Here is a 22,172-nt window from a genome sequence, read left to right as displayed (position 1 = left end):
GCTTCCTAGCATGAGAGCCTAGTTGGGATTATTGGAATATCTAGTCAAGGCATGGGACATTTAGGCATAATGTTTCAGGCTTGGTGCACACACTCTCAGTATACAAGTAGAGGATATTTATTTCTTGATAGGTTTATTGAGGAGGGGAGCTCCTATCTGTTGAAAATGAAACAAGATGATGGAGCTTAGTGGAAAGGAGTCGCCTTCACTAAGTGGGCCCGCAGGCTATTTTTAGCGCAAAGTCTATTTTTAGACTATGTCTATTTTTAGACATATGGATCATGGTCTATGAGTTGCAGGATGCTATTTCTGGATGATTGGTCATGTTGATAAAAATAGATGGACTTCTATTTTTAGACATATGGGTGGAGTCTATTTTTAGACTGCCAGGCTAAAAATAAGAACAATTGAATATTATTAGCTCATAATAATATTTGGAATATAAACATTATCTTATCCTCTTGGAGCACTTTAGTTTGAGCTACAGATGTGGCACATGCAGCTGTCAGAAGGAAATACGCTTTTCTTATGAGTCAGTTGAGCTATTGCATGGTGGACTTCAGTTAGAACTCAAGTGATTGAGTTTGGTGGAGTTGATTGAGGAGTTGATGGAGTTGTGTTCAGTTTGACTTGGTTAAACTAGTTGTATTTAGTCTAACTGCAGAATACACTAATGATGAGTGATGTGAATTAATTGTTAATTAATTCACTAATTATTAACTCATAAAGAAACTAAAGAATACTTCAGTTAACTCAGTGCATGGACAGTTCAGTGGAGACAGGTGTTAGAGGTTGAGATTGCTATCAGATGTGACTATAGTTGTGCATGAGATTTGCACAATCAATGGATTGAGTATTTCCAATGAGGATTGCATGGTTCAGCTAAGGAAATACGAGTTTGGATCAGCCATACTCATCTATTCTCACGCAGGATTGTGCAGTGGAGGCAGGCAAGCAGTGGAGGAGATTTGAACCTGTGATTGATTCAGATTTGAGCTAATTTTGTGTGTAACAGGTGGAGATAGTACTGAGTACTTGTGAGGAGTATTGTACTATGTATTGTTACATGTTATCAATCTTTATAATATACAGATAGTGTGGGGTTTTCAGCTGTATGCTTTCCCCGGGTTACATACTGTGTTAATGTGTGCATGCGATTGATGTTTCATTGTTTTTAATTCTGCAAAATTGATGATCAACGTAGAGGAGGTTATGTATTATGCACGTATTCCGCAATAGTGTATAATCGGGATAATCTCTCCGAATAAGTGTCATATTATTCAAAATTTCTACATGGTATCAGAGAAGAGTTGATCATCAGATCTATTATTCAGAAAGTGTTTACATTTTATTTCTTCAGGCAGAGTCTGTAATTGGGCCAGGTAGCCTCTGGATTCATCCTTCCTTTGGAAGGTGAGATATCTGGTAAAAGCCCATACAGTCAATCTCTATACGAGAAATAATTTGTTCTCACGAATTTTAGATCAGAAGCGGTTGAGTTTTGAGCTGGTGGAATTCGAATTTGCAACAGTGTTTTCTTGGTGTCAAAGTTGAAATGTCTTTCAACGGATTGCGATTGGAGTATGCCCTTGAGGGCAGCTCGAATTATATTGCATGGAAAGACAGGATGGAGGCGGTGTTAGATGACAATGGGCTAAAGGAGTTCATAGAGGCTGAGGTCCCAAAGCCTACTGATACTGCTCAAGTTGAGGCTTGGCAAAAGAAGACAGCAAAGTGTCGAAGGATTCTGTTGGAGGGCGTGAAGGATCACATTGTGTCTAGCCTGCATGGAAAGGCTTCTCCATACTTGATGTGGAAAGCGTTGACAGATCTATTCCAAAGCAAGAGTGACCAGAGGAAGTTGGCACTCAAGGATAAACTCAGAAACATTAAGTGTGAGAAAGGAGACAATATGCCCAAGTATCTCACAAAGTTCACTCAATGCAGGGATGAGCTGGGAAGTGTGGGGGTGACTGTCGATGATGAGGACTTGGTGAGATTGGCTCTTCTTGGTCTTCCGAAGAGTTGGCATTCCTATCAGGACTCTATCAATGGTCGGGAGAAATTGCCAGGATGGGAGAGACTTTGGTCAGATCTTGTGCAGGAGGAGATCAGGCGGAATACTAGGGATAGATCTTCATCAAAGGCACCTGATGGAGAAAATTGCGCTTTGGATGCCAAAGAAAAGAAGAGGAAGAATAAGAAAGCTTCTCATTCTAGTGTGAAAGGCAAGAAGCAGGACATGTCCAAGGTGAAGTGCTTTCACTGTCACCAGCACGGACACTATGCCACAAATTGTCCTTAGAAGAAGAAAAATAAGCAAGCTGCTGGATCTGCAGCGGGAGAGGCCTTAGCCTCGCAGTTTGAGCTTGATTTTTCATTGATCGCATGCTTAGTATCAAGTGTGATGGGATCAGTATGGTTCTTGGACAGTGGTGCGTCTTTTCACATGATAAGAGACCAAGATTTGTTTTCTGATCTGGAGGAGAAAGATCTTGGAGTGCACATCGAGATGGGCGATGATGGTAGATACAGTGCAACCAGTATCGATACCATTTCCTTTGAGAGGGAGTTTGGTAAACCCTTCGTATTGAAGGAAGTGATGCATGTTCCAGGATTGAAGAAGAATCTTATCTCTGTGGCGATTTTAGAAGACAAGGGATATGATGTTGTTTTCAGCGAGGGAAAGGCTTTCTTGTGCAGTAAGACAACTAGAGAAACCAGAAGATAGGGGTTCGAGTCAGGAACCTTAATTAGTTGCATGTAGATGGATGCGCAACAATGGCATGCAAGGCAGAAGGATTGGTGAGCCGGGATGATGGCGAGCTGTGGCACAGGAGATTGGGTCACCTTCACCTTGGAGCCTTGAAGATACTGCAGCAGATCACTACTGGGTTTCCTAAAGGCACTCTTGCGCAGTCAGATCAGTGCAAGGGGTGTACTTTGGGAAAATTTGTGAAAGCCACCTTTCACGAGAAGGATAGTCACGCCAAGACGATCCTTGAGAGAATTCACACAGACGTGTGTGGACCTTTCTCAGTAGCTTCGACAGCAAAGCACAGGTATTATGTGATCTTTGTTGATGATTTCTCTCGAAAGTGATGGATATTATTCATGCAGAAGAAGAGTGAGACATACTCAAAGTTATATGAGTTCAAAGCACTGGTCGAGAAGGAGTCAGGGAAGAAGGTGAAGGCTCTTAGGAGCGACAATGGTGGTGAATTCATCTCTGGTGAGTTCAAGGACTTCTGCAGTGCAGAAGGGATTCGAAGAGAGCTCATAACTCCCCATAACCTACAACAGAATGGGGTTGCTGAGCGGAAGAACAGAACGATCATGGGTGCTGCACGGGCGATGTTGCATGATCAGGGCCTACCCCTTCACTTGTGGGCGGAAGCATGCAATACTGCAGTATATGTGCAGAACCGTTGTCCTCACAGGATACTTGGCATGAGTACACCCGAGCAGGCTTATTCTGGTAAGAGGCCTGATATTTCTCATTTGAGAATTTTTGGTTCTAATGTTTACATGCATGTGATGAAGGATGCCAGGAAGAAGCTGGAGCCGACCCCAGAGGTTGGGATATTTGTGGGGTACACTGATACGCCCCACAACTATCGTGTGTATTTGCCAGACAATCGTAATATTGTTGTGCAACTGGATATCAAATTTCAGGAGGAGAAAGCCATGAAGTGTTCGCTTGAGAGGGAGCCACACTTGCATGCAGATGAGGAGATATTAGTTCCTAAGGATGAGCTTCAGGATGTGGATCAGCCACAGGACGAAGTTCATGGAGTGGAAGAGACCACTCATGCAGCGCCAACCATCAGAGGGCGTAAGCGCATTACAGAAGCTGAGCGACTGGCTCAATATGCAGAGAAGGTTGTAGGACCACCTACAACTCAACGTAGATAGAGACAGTCACCTGATCGGTACACTGGATAAATGGCTCTTGTGAGCAAATGTGTTGTGACTGAGCCACCCTCTTTTGAGGAAGCTGTGGAGGATCTCGCATGGGTAGATGCCATGGTGGAAGAGTATGATTCGATTGTCAGAAACAGTGCATGGGAGATTGTCCTAAGACCGGAAGGGAAATCAGTGGTGGGTTCGAGATGGATCTAAAAAGTGAAGCAGGCAACTAACGGGTGTGTGGAGAAGTACAAGGCAATATTTGTTGCCCAAGGCTTTTCACAGATAGAGGGGATCGATTATGAGGAGATCTTTGCACCTGTCGCAAGGTATTCTTCCATACGGACGATTATTGCTCTATCAGCGCAGATGGGGTGGCACATTCATCAGATGGATGTGAAGGTTGCGTTCCTCAACGAAGTCATTGAGGAGGAGGTGTACATAGAGCAGCCCAAAGGTTTCGAGATCTTCAACAGCGAGTCGCATGTGTGCAGGCTCAAGATAGCGCTGTATGGGTTGAAACAAGCACCGCATGCTTGGTACACATAGATAGACAATTATTTCACCAGACTTGGATTCTCCAAGATTGAGGCAGATCCTAACCTATACTAGATTGTGGTGGAGGGTAAGTTGCTTATCATTGTACATTATGTAGATGATTTGATTCTAACAGGTGATGAGCTGTTGATACTTTCATGCAAGGATGATCTTGCTAAGGAGTTTGAGATGAAGGACTTGGGCCTCCTTCATTATTTCTTGGGATTGGAAATTTGGCAGCGTAGTGATGGACTATTTGTTTCTCATGGTAAGTATGCTCGGGATATACTGGAGAAGTTCAACATGCATGGCTGCAAGCCTGTTGATACTCCTCTTCCTGGAGGTTGGAGGAAGGAGGATGCTACGTCAGCGGAGGTAGTGGATGCCACTGTTTATCGACAGTTGGTGTGTTCGCTTATGTATCTGGTCAATACACGACTCGATATATGCTATGCTGTTAACCAGCTTTCACAAGCTATGGTTAAGCCAACCATGCTCTTCTGGAGGCAGGAAAGCATGTATTGCGCTATCTTAGAGGCACATCGGGATATGGATTGTGGTACAGACAGGAGGATGAGGTGAAGCTATGTGGCTTCACGGATGCAGATTGGGCAGGGAACCCAATGGACAAAAAGAGCACATCTGGAGGGATCTTCAGTATCGGGTCGACAAAAGTTTCTTGGTACAGTAGGAAGCAGAGATCCGTGGCACTCAGTTCAGCAGAGGCCGAGTATATGGCAGCAAGTTTGGCTGCATGCGAGGCTGTATGGATGAGGAAGATCCTGGTCGGGTTGTTTGGTTCATACTTGGAGCCTACTGTGATTTATTGTGATAACCAGAGTTGCATTAAACTCTCGGCTAATCCAGTATTTCATGATCAATCCAAGCACATTGACATCAGCTACCATCATATCAGAGACTGTGTGCAGCGGAGAATCATGTTAATTTCATACATTCCAATGGAGGATCAGGATGCTGATATCTTGACGAAGGCGCTCACCAGGAGAAAATTCGAATACCACCGAGGCAGGATAGGGGTTGTTGATAATCCATATCTTGTTGAGAGGGAGTGTTGAAAATGCAACAAGATGGTGGAGCTTAGTGGAAAGGAGTCGCCTTCACTAAGTGGGCCCATAGGCTATTTTTGGCACAAAGTCTATTTTTAGACATATGGATCATGGTCTACGAGTCGCAGGATACTATTTGTGGATGATTGGTCATGTTGGTAAAAACAGATGGACTTCTATTTTTAGACATATGGGCAGAGTCTATTTTTAGACTGCCAGGCTAAAAATAAGAACAGTCGAATATTATTAGCTCATAATAATATTTGGACTATAAACATTATCTTATCCTCGTGGAGCACTTTAGTTTGAGCTACAGATGTGGCACATGTAGCTGTCAGAAGGAAATACGCTTTTCTTATGAGTCAGTTGAGCTATTGCATGTTGGACTTCAGTTAGAACTCAAGTGATTGAGTTTGGTGGAGTTGATTGAGGAGTTGATGGAGTTGTGTTCAGTTTGACTTGGTTAAACTAGTTGTATTTAGTCTAACTACATAATACACTAGTGATGAGTGATGTGAATTAATTGTTAATTCACTAATTATTAACTCATAAAGCAACTAAAGAATACATCAGTTAACTCAGTGCATGGACAGTTCAGTGGAGACAAGTGTTAGAGGTTGAGATTGCTATCAGTTGTGACTATAGTTGTGCATGAGATTTGCACAATCAATGGATTGAGTATTTCCAATGAGGATTGCGTGGTTCAGCCAAGGAAATATGAGTTTGGATCAGCCATACTCATCTATTCTCATGCAGGATTACGCAGTGGAGGCAGGCAAGCAATGGAGGAGATTTGAACCTGTGATTGATTCAGATCTGAGCTAGTTTTGTGTGTAACAGGTGGAGATAGTACTGAGTACTTATGAGGAGTATTGTACTATGTATTGTTACATGTTCTCAATCATTATAATATACAGATAGTGTGGGGTTTTCAGCTGTATGCTTTCCCTGGGTTACATACTGTGTTAATGTTTGCATGCGATTGTTGTTTCATTGTTTTTAATTCTGCAAAATTGATGATCAACGTAGAGGAGGTTATGTATTATGCATGTATTCTGTAATAGTGTATAATTTGGATAATCTCTGTGAATAAGTGTCATATTATTCAAAATTTCTACACTATCTTTAGAAGAGTAGGAATGACATGTTATAGAGTTTTGTGAACCCAAAGTTTCGGACTACCAAGTGAGTCCATCATCAGGGGATGCGTCAATAGATATTCTCCAAGATTTGGAGAATATCTATTGACGCATCGCCTTATGATGGAATCACTTGGTAGTTCGAAACGTTGGGTTCAAAAAACTCTATAACAGGTCATTCCTACTCTTTTAAAACTATGCTCACCTGTATGGATTCATTATTTAACAACTCCTATCTTGTTATTTCGCTCAAGAAGGGGTGGTGAGACTATCCAATATTAAATTATTACACACTATAGGCCTTGTTCCGAACCAAAAAAATATGGGAAAATCAAGATTAAGGATGTGGTCTAAATGCCTCTCAGGACAATCCTCTTTATCATAGCTACATTGGCTAGTAGCGCTACTTTGCATTTGGCTAACAAGACCCAAATGCAATACGCATTAGAATGCATAGAACTAACCGTGTTCAATTGGAGTGAAGGGGTGTTAGCAAACTTGAAGGAGTAGCTCAATAAAGCAAAAGATGCGAGATTGAAGAATTTTGGATACGGTTCCATCTTTATATCATTTTCCTTAGAGAGGATTCCACTACTACGTCCTCAACATATTGTGCTTGAGCTTCCGGATCCCAGGGTTCCAGAGATGAGACAATGGATAGATCTCATGTCTCAACATGTGGGTCCATCTTCCATGAGTTTTACTCTTGTTTCTTTCGATGGTTATGTATGCAGTTCATCATGATCGATGGCTACCGATATGCCAGAGTAAACTTTCAAGGAGACCTAATAAGCAAAACAAAACCATTTTGAGTATTTTTTGTTTTTGTTTTTGTTTTTTATTTTTATTTTTAGTTTTACAACTTTTTCGTTATTTTTAAATGTATCCAAGATTAACTATTGATTTCGCATGCAAATATTGGACCTGTTCGACCAATGCGTTCATCCTATCTTCAATATCGTGGAGAACCACTACTTGCACAAGTTAGGGCACCAACAGTTGTAAGAACACAAGAGGAGATGCAGGATCTGGGCGTAGTTGAGAATCTTTCATAGTTCGAGCGTCATGTTGAGGGATTGACTCATAACATACCAGAGACCAGGATTAATCAGATCCCTATGAGACCATAGTATTACAACATTAGTGTGCCAGACCGTATTATTCAGCTATTGTGCAATGTAGCCAGCGTGGTTGTCGGTTACCGCAAACACCATTAGGACTAGTCTATTAGGAGGCCTTAGAGCCATATTTTGAATGCGTGTACTTTTGATATGATAGGTCATGTGGCCATATGTTTCTTGGACACAAGTTTTTGTAAAAACCAAACTTTATATACAATTATCTATTTATTGGTGTTTCTTCTCTGTTCTATTATCTTATTCAATCAATGTATGTTATAGACATATTTGGGCACTTCAAACTCAATCATATATGTCAATAAACCAAGGGCTCTTTAGCCCCTAAAAGTATTGTTTCATACCCTAAAGGATCATGGTCAACTGATTACATCATTTCCCAGAAGTTCCACCTGAAAAACCACTAAGAACTGGACAAAACTGGACCATACTGAATGCTCCACTGTCAGGGTGCAAGGCACCTCACCTGCTACACATGGGAGGTGCGATGCATACTGAAAAGGCCTTCTGTAGGGTGTGATGAGCGAGAATAGACAAATGGCAGAGGCAGTTTTCTAAGTGGATGCCCAGGATATCTTCTAGAAACTTCACATATGACACTTGCCTCTCTGAATTCGCCCAGGGATGAGTAAGAGATCAATGAAATCTCCAAGTGGAACCAAGAACTATCAGTGGAATGACACTAATCAAAAACCCAGAGCTGACTCACACCCTTGCAAGACATCTATATATGGATCCCTCATCTGAGATATCTAGAAGGTGGAATTTTGTAATTTGTAAGGAAGTGCTGTTTATTTCTCTTTGAGACATTGTATTGTTGGGTGATCTTTCTTTTCATGAGGTGAAGAGGGCTTTCATGCTAGGAGGATGATGCTGGATCAGACAGCTGGGTTCTAATCCTCTCTTCTACTTCTACTATCAATAAAGTTATTTGATTTTTCCTCCATATACTTGTGTATTTGTGAATCTTGTACTTGTGAATGCAATTGTATGGTTATGTACTTCTGATTCTACATTGTTTATGGTATCATAGATCTCTATGCTTTGATGGTGTTTTGTTGCTTTGCCTCCACAGGTTTTCTTTGAAGCGGGACAAGTGAGAAAGGAGCAACAAGTTCTATCAAAGGAGAGAGGAAACAAGCAAGGAGCCAAGCGAAATATTAAGGTTGGTGCTCTCTACTTCTCTCTTATCTATCATCCATAAAGGAAAACACAAGTTACTTTGAATTATTTGTTTCTAAGATAGCTACCTGTCTTAGTGGGACTAGCAAATCAAATAGACACTAGTTTTCCTGGAAACAAAATGGTGACTCCACTGGGGAGCGAATAGTTTGTTTGTTTGTTATTGTTGTTTGCTTTATAAACTACAGACGGAGCCTGAAGTTAAGCCAACTAGCCTTCGAACTGCTTTTTCTATGCAACTGCAAAGTAGATCAACGCTGCTTCAGTCAATCTCCGGGTTGGTTTATGAACTGAACATCTGACTTGCAAACATCCTAAGTGCCCTGGTGGTAGCTCAATAACCTCATAAGATCATACCCCTATACTTTGTGTTTACTGTCCATCATAGCTTGGCCTAAATCACTGAACTTAGCTGCAAATTTTGAGCAAAAACCAAGCTCAGTTTCGTTCCTTGGTCCATCTCATTGTCTCTCATTGGCATTTTGGATGCATCGCACCTCCCGTGTGCTGCAGGTGAGATGCATCCCTGTTTCCCTTAAGGACAGGTGCGATGATTGAATGAGACTGTTTCCCTCTCTGGAATTTGGTTTTTTCTTCATTGTTTTCAGCTCTATTCAGTAGTTTTGCTGCTTATGATCAGTATATCATTGTTGAAACCTTCTTCCTTTACATTATTCAGCCTCCATTGATAAGGAATTGTGAATGTTTTTTTATGTATTTTTCATCATATCCTCCTTTTCAAAAAGTAGCTTAATTGAACTGTCGTCTTTTGATTCAAAAGTGTTGTAACTGTCGTTTTGAGACAAGAAGAAGAGTGTCGTAAAGTCTTCCTCTTTTATATAGTCGATTGTACTTTTGCCATTGTATTTGATTTGAACTGTCAGTATTTGAAGTGTCAAAAATAGTGTTCCATTCGAAGTCGAAAGTGTCATTTTAGTCTTCCTTTCATTTTGAAAAGAAATTGTTGAAGTGTCGCTTTGAAGAAAATAGTTCAGATCAGTACTTAGTTTTCCTTTTTGGCGTTCTCAAATTAAGGAAACAGAAAAACAAATACATGCATGTGCATTTTCATTTAGACTGCATGCGGAAAATTATTTAGGAAAAGTGCATTTAGTGTGTGCTCTCTTCTCTCTGTTGAAAGAATCATACTTTTCTTTCCTTAGTAGCTAGGATTTTCATTTCTAAAAGAAAACAAACGAGTGTTTATCATTTTAGATTGCATATTTAGGAATTTTACATCTACATCATGCGGTAAAACTTGAAAGACAAATTTATAAGAAAGATCAACTCTAAAATATACCTCAATGAACATAAAAACACTTTGGAACCTAATGCATAACATATAGAAGTCTAGGCTAGAGACGTATTTCGGCGTCGTAAAATCTGGTAACTATCGTTTTCATCGAAGGTTGGGTGATTCCTCCTCTTTGATACGAAAAGTGCCAGTACGGACTTGTGCTCCCCATAACGTCGAGTATATATTGGGAGACCATAATAGGCTGATATCCTTTATCCTTAGGAAGCCGTGTCTGCCGCCCTATCGATCGCAATGCACTGAACACAACATTCGAGAAGATTGACTGTCGTACGTAAAGTCCTTGGTAATTTCTCTTTAATTTACCACCAAGGTGTATATTGCAATTTTGCGATTGGTTTGGTAATCCCTCTGTCTAGACTTCCAGAGTAGTCACTTTCGTTCCTTTTTGACTCCCTAAAAGAAAAGGTCCATCTGAGCACTTGTCACTTCAGGCTCATTAAAAATCGAAGGCGACTAGAGTCACCTTTAGCTTTTTCTCGACTCTTAAAAATTGAAAAAACAAGTTGTGTCAAAGCGTCATAAAAGTTATTTAATTCGAAATAACATCCCTGTTCCTTCGTTGATCTTGGGTTGAGGTAATTGAGTCCACCAATAAAGGATTTCCCCTTGGGGGAAATCCTAGTCCTTTCTCTTCTTGGGGAGGTATTGGTGCTCCTTATATGGCTACATTGTCCCTTCCAAGAATCACAATTGGCCTTCCAGTATGGCTATTATCGACCTCTGGCATTCAAAACACCGTAATTCCTCAGCAATCGAATCAGCAACCGGATGATACTAGAGTTGCTCCCTCACCTTCTACTTCGTGTGTTTCTCCCTCTCCTTCTTCCTCTTCGCTTGGTGAAACTAGTGATACTAAAATCCAAGTAACTGAGAAGAAGAAGAAGAAAGGGAAGGAGAAGAAGAAGAAGAAGCCAGTTGCACAAGGGGGCAACCATGCATCGTTCGGAAAAAATCCGCACACCACACCTTCCAAACCCAAATCTCCATGCATAATTTGCAAAGGAAATCACTTTCATCAAGATTGCCCTTGCATTCCGTGGATATTGAGAGACTAGTCTCCCTGCTTGCGCCATCCGGTGTCATCAACCTCTGTCGATCATGTTGAGAACACACCATCGACTAGCGAAAACGAAATCAATGGAAAAAAAGGAAGATTCAGATTTCCTTGTAAGTTGTGTGAAGGCGATCATTCCCTCCACCGTTGTCCTTTTCTAGATGAAGCTAAAAGTGTCTTGAATAACCGTCCTGCTTCACCGCAGCGACTTCTGCCTGGATACAAGAAACTCTTGCCAAGTCCATCACTAGTTGAAAATCTGACTGACATACCTCAGTTGTCAGTCAAAATGACTATCATTGAAGATAAACCCTCTGAGTCCATACCAGACCAAATTCAACAGGTCGGGACAATAGCCGACCCAGTCTTGCCTTTAGAAGGTCCACCTTCAGATGATACAGTTTCCAAAGAGAACGAGAACAACACTATTCAAATTCTTTTTGTTAATACAGAGTCTGATGAACATGGGGGAAATCTACCCATTCCTTTACCACAAGAGGGAATTTCCCCATTTCAAGAGATTCATCCAACCGTTTATTCGGTTCCCCCTCCAAGCAATCTAGTCGTTTCCTTTGATTGGAATCTACTAGCGGGTCCCCGCCTTCCATCTAATGTACCATTCCGAGTCATAGTACAAGTTTACAAAATGATCATGTCTGGAACTATCATAGATGAAGGGATTTCCGTCAGTATCCTTTCCTCAACTGCTTGGAAAGTGCTTGGTTTTCCACTGCTTCTGTCTGAGAATCAAAATTTATCAGGCTTCAATAAAGGAACTAGTCGACCATTAGGGATCCTTCCAAATTTACCTATAACTTTGAGAAGGAAAATCGTTCATTTGAATGTGATGGTAGTCCAAGGGCCACTAGATTACAATCTACTCCTTGGACGTGACTACGTTTATAGCATGGAAGCTATTGTTTCCACACTCTTTCGAGTGATGTGTTTCCCGCATGAAGGCAGAATGGTGCAACTTGTCAACCAACTTTCATTTCCCGGTTCAAACACGAGTACGAGTCAAACACCATACCTAAATAGTCTCTTTGCACAAGGAGTGTCTCTTCAACCTCCAGTTCATCCACCTAATTACCCCAAGTGATTTGGTGAATGTGAAGAAGCTTAGGGGGCATGCACCCTGGTCTGCTTCGGCAGGCGAACCCAGAAGAAAAAACAAATTTCCTTGTAGGTTATATGATTGGTCTGAAACACCATTTCCGTGTAGGATATGGGATCAGTCCGAAACAGGATCTCCTCGCACGTTATGTGATTGGAAGCTCACACCATTCACCTTTGTCTATTTCGATGGACAGAGCTGAGGAAGTGTTTTGTCTACTCCGCAGACGAAATGATCCTACTTAAATGCAAGAACTTCCATAAGGGAACTGGAAATTCTAGTTTTCTCAACACCTGGGGGCATGTAAACCTTTTTTACGCAAGTGAAAAGTGACCAGCGTAACTCTACCCTCGTAGTATTTTAGCCTAACTCTAATCCACCATTCACTTTTGTCGGCAGCCCCGACAAAACAAAGGGAATGTTTTTTCTAAACTATCATACCTAACCTCAATAGTTCATTAACTCTTAGTGTAGTTAGTTCTGTAGTTGGTCATTTCTAGCCTGCATACAAAAGGCAATGAGAAAAGTTTCGCATGGGGCAATCTCACTAAAAAATGAACCTACTAATAAGAGACATCTTTAAAGACGATCGGTGTGAGCAATGTTTCCGAAAAGTTCAAGCTTGTTAAAAAATAAACCTAGCACTGAGCACATGTTGGCACAAGGTTCAAGCTCATTAAAAAATAAACCCGCCACTGAGCACATGTTGGCACAAGGTTCAAGCTCATTAAAAAATAAACCCACCTTTCAGTAAATAACCTTTGTGATTGCATTTCTATCAGCCTTTTGAGCCTTGGTCGTGTTCTTACCGTCACCTCCACTCTTTTAGCCGATCATACACCTCCACTTGATTGTTTACCCTTTTGAGGAACAACTGCGACGAGTGATTCTATTAGCCACCCTCTTTACACTGTCGTGTTTGAGAAGTTCCAAACTTACCTGGAACCAGTTGCTACCCGAAAACACCACTCGTTCCTCAAAAACGAGTCTCTTTTAAGCTCTTTTTAGACTCGTAAAATATGAAAAGATTGCCGAGCTACTGGCCTTTCTAGCTCGTTAAAGTAAAGGGAAGTGCCATCCCTCCTCTACATTTTAATCTTTTTGGACCTGAGGGATCATTCCACAAAAATATCGAGCGCTTGTATTTTTCGGCTCGCTAAAACTATCGAAAAGTCATCCCTTTCGTATTATTTTTTGGACTTAAGGGATTATGCCACGAAAAAGGACTGCTAGAGTTTCCTTTTCGTCCCTTTTCGAACTCTCTAAACATGACAATGACTGAGTTATCTTTGTCGTTAAACTCGTTAAAACAATAGCGACAAACTTGTCCATCTAGACAAGAACGAGTTTCACTGTCGCTAGGCTCACTAAAACATAGCGACAGGTTTGCCCGAAGTGAAAATTATAGAACAAGCATATGTTATCCTCCTCAAGCTTGACAAAAATAAAGAGGTACTGGTCAACAATGACTGGGGAAAAAGGGAAGAAAACTTGAAGAACTTCATTGGTAGAAATTCGCTCTTAAACATGACACTTTCACTCCATCACCATGATTGAGTTGGGTTGGGTTATTCCGTTCACCAGTCACATCACCATTGGTCCTCCGTACCATCCATTTTTGGGGTTAACGCTACCAATCCATTTCAGTGTCGCTGATATGTTCAAGAGAAGTTGCTCAGAGAATTCTCCAACCCAGCTAATGCCTCATCCACTGCAATACCTTCACTCTCCATTTTTCATGACTGCCATTCCTGAACCTTGTATCATTAGATCGTTTTCACCTCCACAAAATAATTTGCTTCGTTTCGTTTCATAGATGTGGGATACATCAAGGCCCTCCTACGACAAGTCACTTCTTGTTGAGATCAGCTCATTATCCAAGAAGTTGACTTAGAAACAACCCTTTCAATACCTTGAAGCTTGCATGCCTCAATGGCAAGTTTCTCACTTCCGGCGACATGTTTACATCAATAACCTTCGACCGAAAGATTTTACGTGGTGTTCGACATCGACTCATATATTCACACCACGTGAATTGTACTGTAGTACCTTGAGGGTCATTATCATTATCGGTGATTCCTCTCGCACCTGTTAACAGCTTACATCATTGGCTGGTAATCAGGCAATGTCTTTCCATGTTCGAATCTTTTCACATGGATCAACTTGTACATTGGGCGAAGATTGAACGAGTTTGAAGACCCCGGATCTAGTTTCATCCATCTAGGCTGTGATATATTTAGGAATATAAAGACATCAAATGTACACAGAAGTTGCATAGATGATCATCCAAGCTAAGGGATGATGACTCTACATATAAAGAATCACCAATCCGCAACAAATGACGATTATCTGTCCTATGTACATGAAAATGAATTTATTAAGCTTAGCATGGGAATTCCCACCTCAGCTAGATCATGAAAATAATATGATGATGATGTATTGTATTGTATCTTATACAGGTCACCTTCCAGTTCGAATACCTCAGATCGTCATGATAAAGCATTTCACCTGACATCAAAAGATTTACGACCTCATGCTTTAGGGGGCAACTGTTATAGACATATTTGGTCACTTCAACCCCAATCATATATGTCAATAAACCAAGGTCTCTTTAACCCCTAAAAGTGTTGTTTCATACCCTAAAGGATCATGGTCAACTGATTAGATAATTTCCTAGAAGTTCCACCTGAAAAACCACTAAGAACTGGCCAAAACTGGACCATACTGAATGCTCCATTGTCAAGGTGCGATGCATCTCACCTGCTACACATGAGAGGTGCGATGCATACTGAAAAGGCCTTTTATAGGGTGTGATGAGTGATAATAGACAAATGGTAGAGACAGTTTGCTAAGTGGATGCCCAGGGAATTTTCTAGAAACTTCACATATGACACTTGGCTCTCTGAATTCGCCCAGGGATGAGTAAGAGATCAATGAAATCTCCAAGTGGAACCAAGAACTATAAGTGGAATGACACTAATAAAAAACCCAGAGCTAACTCACACCCTTGCAAGACATCTATATATGGATCCCTCATCTGAGAGATCTAGAGGCTGGAATTTTGTAATTTGTAAGGAAGAGTTGTTGGTTTCTCTTTGAGACATTGTATTGTTGGGTGATCTTGCTTTTCATGAGGTGAAGAGGGCTTTCATGCTGGGAGGATGATGCTGGATCAGACAGCTGGGTTGTAATCCTCGCTTCTACTTCTACTATTAATAAAGTTATTTGAATTTTCCTCCATATACTTGTGTATTTGTGAATCTTGTATTTGTGAATGTAATTTTATGGTTAATGTATTTCTGATTCTGCATTGTTGATGGTATCATAGATCTCTATGCTTTGATGGTGTTTTGTTGCTTTTCCTCCACAGGTGTTCTTTGAAGTGAGACAAGTGAGAAAGGAGCGACAAGTTCTATCAAAGGAGAGAGGAAACAAGCAAGGAGCCAAGCGAAATATTAGGGTTGGTGCTCTCTGCTTCTCTCTTATCTATCATTCATAAAGGAAAACACAAGTTACTTTGTATTGTTTGTTTCTAAGATAGCTACCCGTCTTAGTGGGACTAGCAGATCAAATAAACACTAGTTTAATTCAACCCCAATCATATATGTCAATAAACCAAGGGCTCTTTAACCCCTAAAAGTGTTGTTTCATACCTTAAAGGATCATGGTCAACTGATTACATCATTTCCCAGAAGTTCCACCTAAAAAACCACTCAGAACTGGCCAAAACTGGACCATACTGAATGCTCTACTGTCAGGGTGCGATGCATCTCACCTGCTACACACGGGATGTGCGATGCATACTGAAAAGGCCTTCTGTAGGGTGCGATGAGCGAGAATAGACAAATGGAAGAGACAGTTTGCTAAGTGGATGCCCAAGGAATCTTCTAGAAACTTTGCATATGACACTTGCCTCTCTGAATTTGCCCAGGGATGAGTAAGAGATCAATGAAATCTCCAAGTGGAACCAAGAACTATCAGTGGAATGACACTAATCAAAAACCCAGAGCTGACTCACACCCTTGCAAGACATATATATATGGATCCCTCATCTGAGAGATCTAGAGGCTGGAATTTTGTAATTTGTAAGGAAGTGTTGTTGGTTTCTCTTTGAGACATTGTATTGTTGGGTGATCTTGCTTTTCATGAGGTGAAGAGGGCTTTCATGCTGGGATGATGATGCTAGATCAGATAGCTGGGTTGTAATCCTCTCTTCTACTTCTACTATCAATAAAGTTATTTTAGTTTTCCTCCATATACTTGTGTATTTGTGAATCTTGTATTTGTGAATGCAATTGTATGGTTAATGTACTTCTGATTCTGTATTGTTTATGGTATCATAGATCTCTATGCTTTGATGGTGTTTTGTGTCTTTGCCTCCACAGGTGTTCTTTGAAGCGGGACAAGTGAGAAAGGAGTGGCAATTTCTATCAAAGGAGAGAGGAAACAAGCAAGGAGCCAAGCGAAAGATTAAGGTTGGTGCTCTTTGATTCTCTCTTATCTATCATCCATAAAGGAAAACACAAGTTACTTTGAATTGTTTGATTCTAAGATAGCTACCCGTCTTAGTGGGACTAGCAGATCAAATAGACACTAGTTTTCCCGGAAACAATGTATGATGTGGATTTAATTTTATTTACGTGTGTTGCAAATGTATGTCTAAAACGTGATTCACTAATGCATCAATTAATGTGCTTAGACTTCTAGGAATGTGTTGATATTAAATTTAATTAAAATGTATTTCTAGAAGGCGAACCCTTAAAAACATACGAAGCATAGTTGGACTTCATATTGAATAGACATTAGTTAAATGTAGTACTACAAGTTGTGAGTCAACTCTGACTACTATACGATGAATTCCATGACAAATAACATCCAAAAACAACTCGATAATTGCGTTATAACCAGTGATGTTATTGATAGAGTGACCAATACAAATCCCTTGTAAACTCACTAACTCGCCACTCAAAGCATAAATAGCCCATGCTGCAGAGGAAAGGTTCTGAGTACTATGAAAAGCGCCATTAGCATAACCAATGTATGGTTGAAGGGACGCTGAAATCTGCAAGTCAAATGTAAAACAATATTAACAGAGACAGTAGGAAGCTCTGAAGGAGAGCACACTACAAACACATTCACACACCTATACAGTATGTACGCAATGACTACACAAATATGATCTAATCATAGTATTTCTTGAGTTACAACCCATTTCTAGGCTACCCAAGGGGGATTCCATCCAAATCAATGAGATGGTAAGACCCTTTCATAAGAACATGTTTAACTATGTACAAGCCTAACCACATTGGTTCGAACTTCCCATCCCCTAGCTTATCGACTTCTTGATCGTATAAAATGACTAGATCACCTTCTTAGAAGGCACGAGGTTTAAAATTCTTGTCATATTGTGCTTTGATATGTCTCTTATGGGCCTCATTGGCCATTGCAACATCGCGTTGGGTTTCATCTAAATGTGTTAGATGCAAGGGACACTCTTCTTCTACGAAAGTTGTGGGGAGGATTTCAACAACAAGCTTGAAAATAGGAATATTGCATTCGATACGAAGGATTTCCTTTAGACCATACACCAATTGAAAAGGCGTGAATCCAGCGGCAATTCGAACAGAGGTTTGATATGGCCACAAGAATGCATAAAGGATGAGGTGTCAATCTGATTTGTGGATTCCTATCATGCATTGTAGCATTGTTTTAAAAAAAAATTAATAACTTCTACTTTCCCATTTGATTGTGGGTAATAGGGAGTTGAGCTATCATGTTTAAGGCCCAACTTAGCAACAAGCTTAGGCATCATGTGATTTCGTAAAAGTTTCCCATGATCTGTAACAATGGCTTGTGGTACACAAAACCTAGCAATGACATGATTAAAAAGAACAAGGGTATTTTTTTCGTCGGTGTTATTATACGTAGGCATCGCCTCGACCCACTTGGTAAAATAATATACCACCACAATGATGTAGTCATGCCCCCCGATCGAGTGAGGGTTACATATCATAAATTCAATGTCCCATTTCACGAAGGGTTGAACGTTGATAACAAGATGTAAAGTAGGAAGTGAAGCATGGTTTTTACGATCATAGATCTGGCAAGCATGGCACTTTTGAATTGCGAGGATGTAATCGCAGAACATAGTAGGCCAAAAATAACCAGCACACAAAATATTTTGTGCGGTGGCATAGTCAGACATATGTCCACCACATTCCCTAGCATGGCATTCTTTTAGAGATTTCTCGACCTCTTCATGTGTGAGGCATCGTATACATATGGTATCAATACCACGACGATAAAGTGTGTCACTAATTATAATATAATTTTTAGCCTGGTATTGAATACGTCGTTGGTTAGAGCGAGAGGTATTAGGTTGAAAAGTTTGGGTCTGTAGATAGATGATGATATATCCATACCAAGGATCATATGAATTTATCAATAAAAAATGACTCATTAGGAATGGAATCATTAGGTGTAGATTCAGTTTCGAATGAGGGAAGACCGTAGATCAGTTCAACAAAGACTAAGGATTTCTTGGATTTGGAATTAATGAGTTCAAAATTGAATTGGGGAGAATATCAATCCATTTGGAATACTTGCACCCCACAGAAATTATTGTGACAAGAGGTATGTCACAGGGTTGCAATCAGAAACAACCATAGTCTTGCGAAGCAGAATATAGTGGCAAAACCTTTGGACAACTTGGATGACTGCCAAAGCTAACTTTTCAATGCGAGTATATTTTTTTGTTGTTGTTTAAGTTCTGAATCAAATAATAAATGGTATGTTCATCCCCTACGTTGTCTTCTTAGACCAATACCATGGAAACGGTAGTAATTGTAGCAGTGAGATACAAGAAATAATCACATTGATAATCTAGGGGATACAACAATGATGCTAAAACTAGGATATCTTTCAAAGCATCAAATGCCTTTTGGGAAGTTCAGTACCAATGGGAGGGAACCCCATTTTTAAAAAATTGAGTAAATCATTTGGTCAATTCATCATAGTGGGGAAAAAATCTCTGTAGAAAGTTAACCTTCACTTGGAGGTGTTGTAACTGAACAAGTAAGGAAGGAGCAGGCAAATCAAGGATCGCCTAGAATTTAAGTGGATAAATATTAATTCTTTTCTTTGACACAACGAAGCCAATAATTCAACCGGATTGAACAAAAAACACACATTTGTGTGGATTTAGCCTAATATTATAATGTTGAAAACAAAAGAATATAGCCCTGAGATGCATCAGGTGATCTGTAAGATGTTTCAAGTGGGAAGGTATGTCATCTGAATAGGGTAGTACAATGTGCTTAATGTTGTGGAAGCCATAATTCATAGCCCTCTAAAAATATTCCCTATCATTTTTCAAACCAAAAGGGATATTTCGATAGGAAAATGTGCCCCATGGATAGATAAATGTGGTTTTATGTTTGTTGTAACTATGATTATTTTCATTTTCACACACCATATTTTGTTGGGTTTACACATTATAGAGGAGAAAGACTCTACACAAGATGAAGAAGTTTGAGGATAGCCAAGAACCCATCCCATAGAGGGGGAATAGTAACATCTATTTGTTCCCTTCATAGGCATTATAATAAAAACTATTCTTTGTATATTTTGTTTCCATTGGATGATTGGAGTTATTACTCCTTTTTGCTGTTTAACTATGATTGTGGCATAGATCCAGACTTTGGCAGGTTTTGTTTCTATCATTTGTTGCAGATCTACAATGTTTAAAAACCTTTTATTGTTGAGATTGTTTGTCATCCACAATCTTAAGTGGGTTCTTTTAGTACATCTTTGAGAAGAAAACACTACAACAAAATTAGCGACTCCACTGGGTTTATACTTCAGATCCAAAATCTTGGGTGACCTTCGGTTTTTAGCTTAGGGTTTCTTCTTTTTTCAATTCTCTTAATGTTTCCTAGTTTTTTAACCCTAGATCTATTAAATTTCTGACTTGCGCACGCTTTCTGGTCGTTTACGTAGATCATAGGAACCAGTCACCACAAAGGCGACACTTTTTTTCGATATTTTCCGACCATGATCCATGGAGAAAAAAGATAGGTTGCCACCATCCATAGTTTCACATTTAAACTTGTTTGGTCTTTGGCCTTAGGATCCCATCGGTTTCCTTAGGTGTTTCACCCATCTCCCTATCTTTTTGCAGCGATCTTCCCCTCTGGTTTTTTGTTGTTACTGCACCACTTTCCAGAAGCTTGGTGTCACTCGATCCCAGTCACACAGACATTTAGATCTCTTGAATGTTTTAGTGTATTTTCCATCGATTTAGCCACCAACCAGCATAGTGTTTGCAAACCCAGTTTGGGTGGGGTTTAGTTAATTGTTTTGCTGTTCATATTTTGTTGTTAATTTCAGTTTATTTTCAGCAATATTTTTTCTTTTTTAGAAACACGATCTAGGCTTAATCAATAAATACACTCACACACACAAGCACACCTTAAGTGAAGGGAACTTGGTTTACATGCCAAGCTAATACTTAACATAATAAATTTATCTCCCCTCCTCGAGACAAATGCATATTGTTGATCGCCCTTCACCATTTCCGTGTCACGCGTGTCATACCATCATTATGCCACCAAGGCATTTGTCACAGAGACTATTAGGGTGTCACCACCAGTTTCCACTTAGGCATATTACTCCTCCCCGTCGGATTCGAGTTCATAGACCTCCGAGTCCCCATATCGACTCTTCTACTAGTTCACCTGATTCCTCATCTGAATTTGAGCCTCCTTCACCGGATATCATCACCATGTTTGGACCCATAGCTGATGCAGGAACCCAACCTGGTGTTGGCTCTAGTTCTATCCCGGTGGTCACATCAAGCAGAATAGTCTCAGGAACAGTTCCGACAGCCCCCATGCTCCCCTTTATGGTTGGGTTAAGTCTATCGGATTTTAACCAGTTGATAAACGACCCCATACACCATGATGCTGGTTGGCCTTCTATGTCGACTAAGCTTCCCTCAGACATCCCAAAGTTTGAGGGTAATGTTGGAGAGGATCCTACCAAAAATGTATGATCCTTCCACATGTGGTGTTTTTCCAACTCCATAACTGATGACTCCATTCGTCTTCGGCTATTCCAATGCACGCTCACTGGAGACACTACAAAATGGTATGTAGACCAACCCACCACATCTCATTTCATTTTCGCGACGCTTGCTAAAGCGATACGGCACCGGTACGGAGCTATTGACCTCATTCCGCCAGTCCTCCGCTACTCACCTTTCCGACCATGTTCAAGAGTGGTGTTGGAGGAGGAGCACATGTCGTGCCTTGCCTTTCAAAGACCGTGTCTATCTAGATTGGTTTCTTAGGAGCCTTCTAACACCCATTGGAAAAAATGTCGCATCCCATTTTCCTCAGACCAAGGAAGAAGCTCTCCAAACTGCCCTGAGATATGACCTGATTTATGTGCAATCTGGTTATGTCTATACTGTCATTCCAGACCTCCCTCGTCCTGGAAGAGCCAATGCACCGGGGCCATCTCACACCGCCGACGGTATCGTTGGAACCCTTTCACACCCTTTGCCATATACTCAGCAAAGTTATGGCTATCCACAGGGGGGCACCGGTTCCTCTAACACTTATGCCCATTCTGTTAGCAACATATTTTTAGGGCTCCAACCCGTCTACCAAACTATTGCTGCTCCTTATGCACAACCTAGCGCTCCAGCCCCTCAA

The sequence above is a fragment of the Pinus tabuliformis genome, chromosome Q (assembly GCF_031772625.1).
Source record: "Pinus tabuliformis cultivar Carrire ecotype Pingquan chromosome Q, CPIR1, whole genome shotgun sequence".
NCBI lineage: Eukaryota > Viridiplantae > Streptophyta > Pinopsida > Pinales > Pinaceae > Pinus > Pinus tabuliformis.
The sequence above is the reverse complement of the archived record's forward strand: the minus strand, read 5'-3'. Positions refer to the sequence as shown.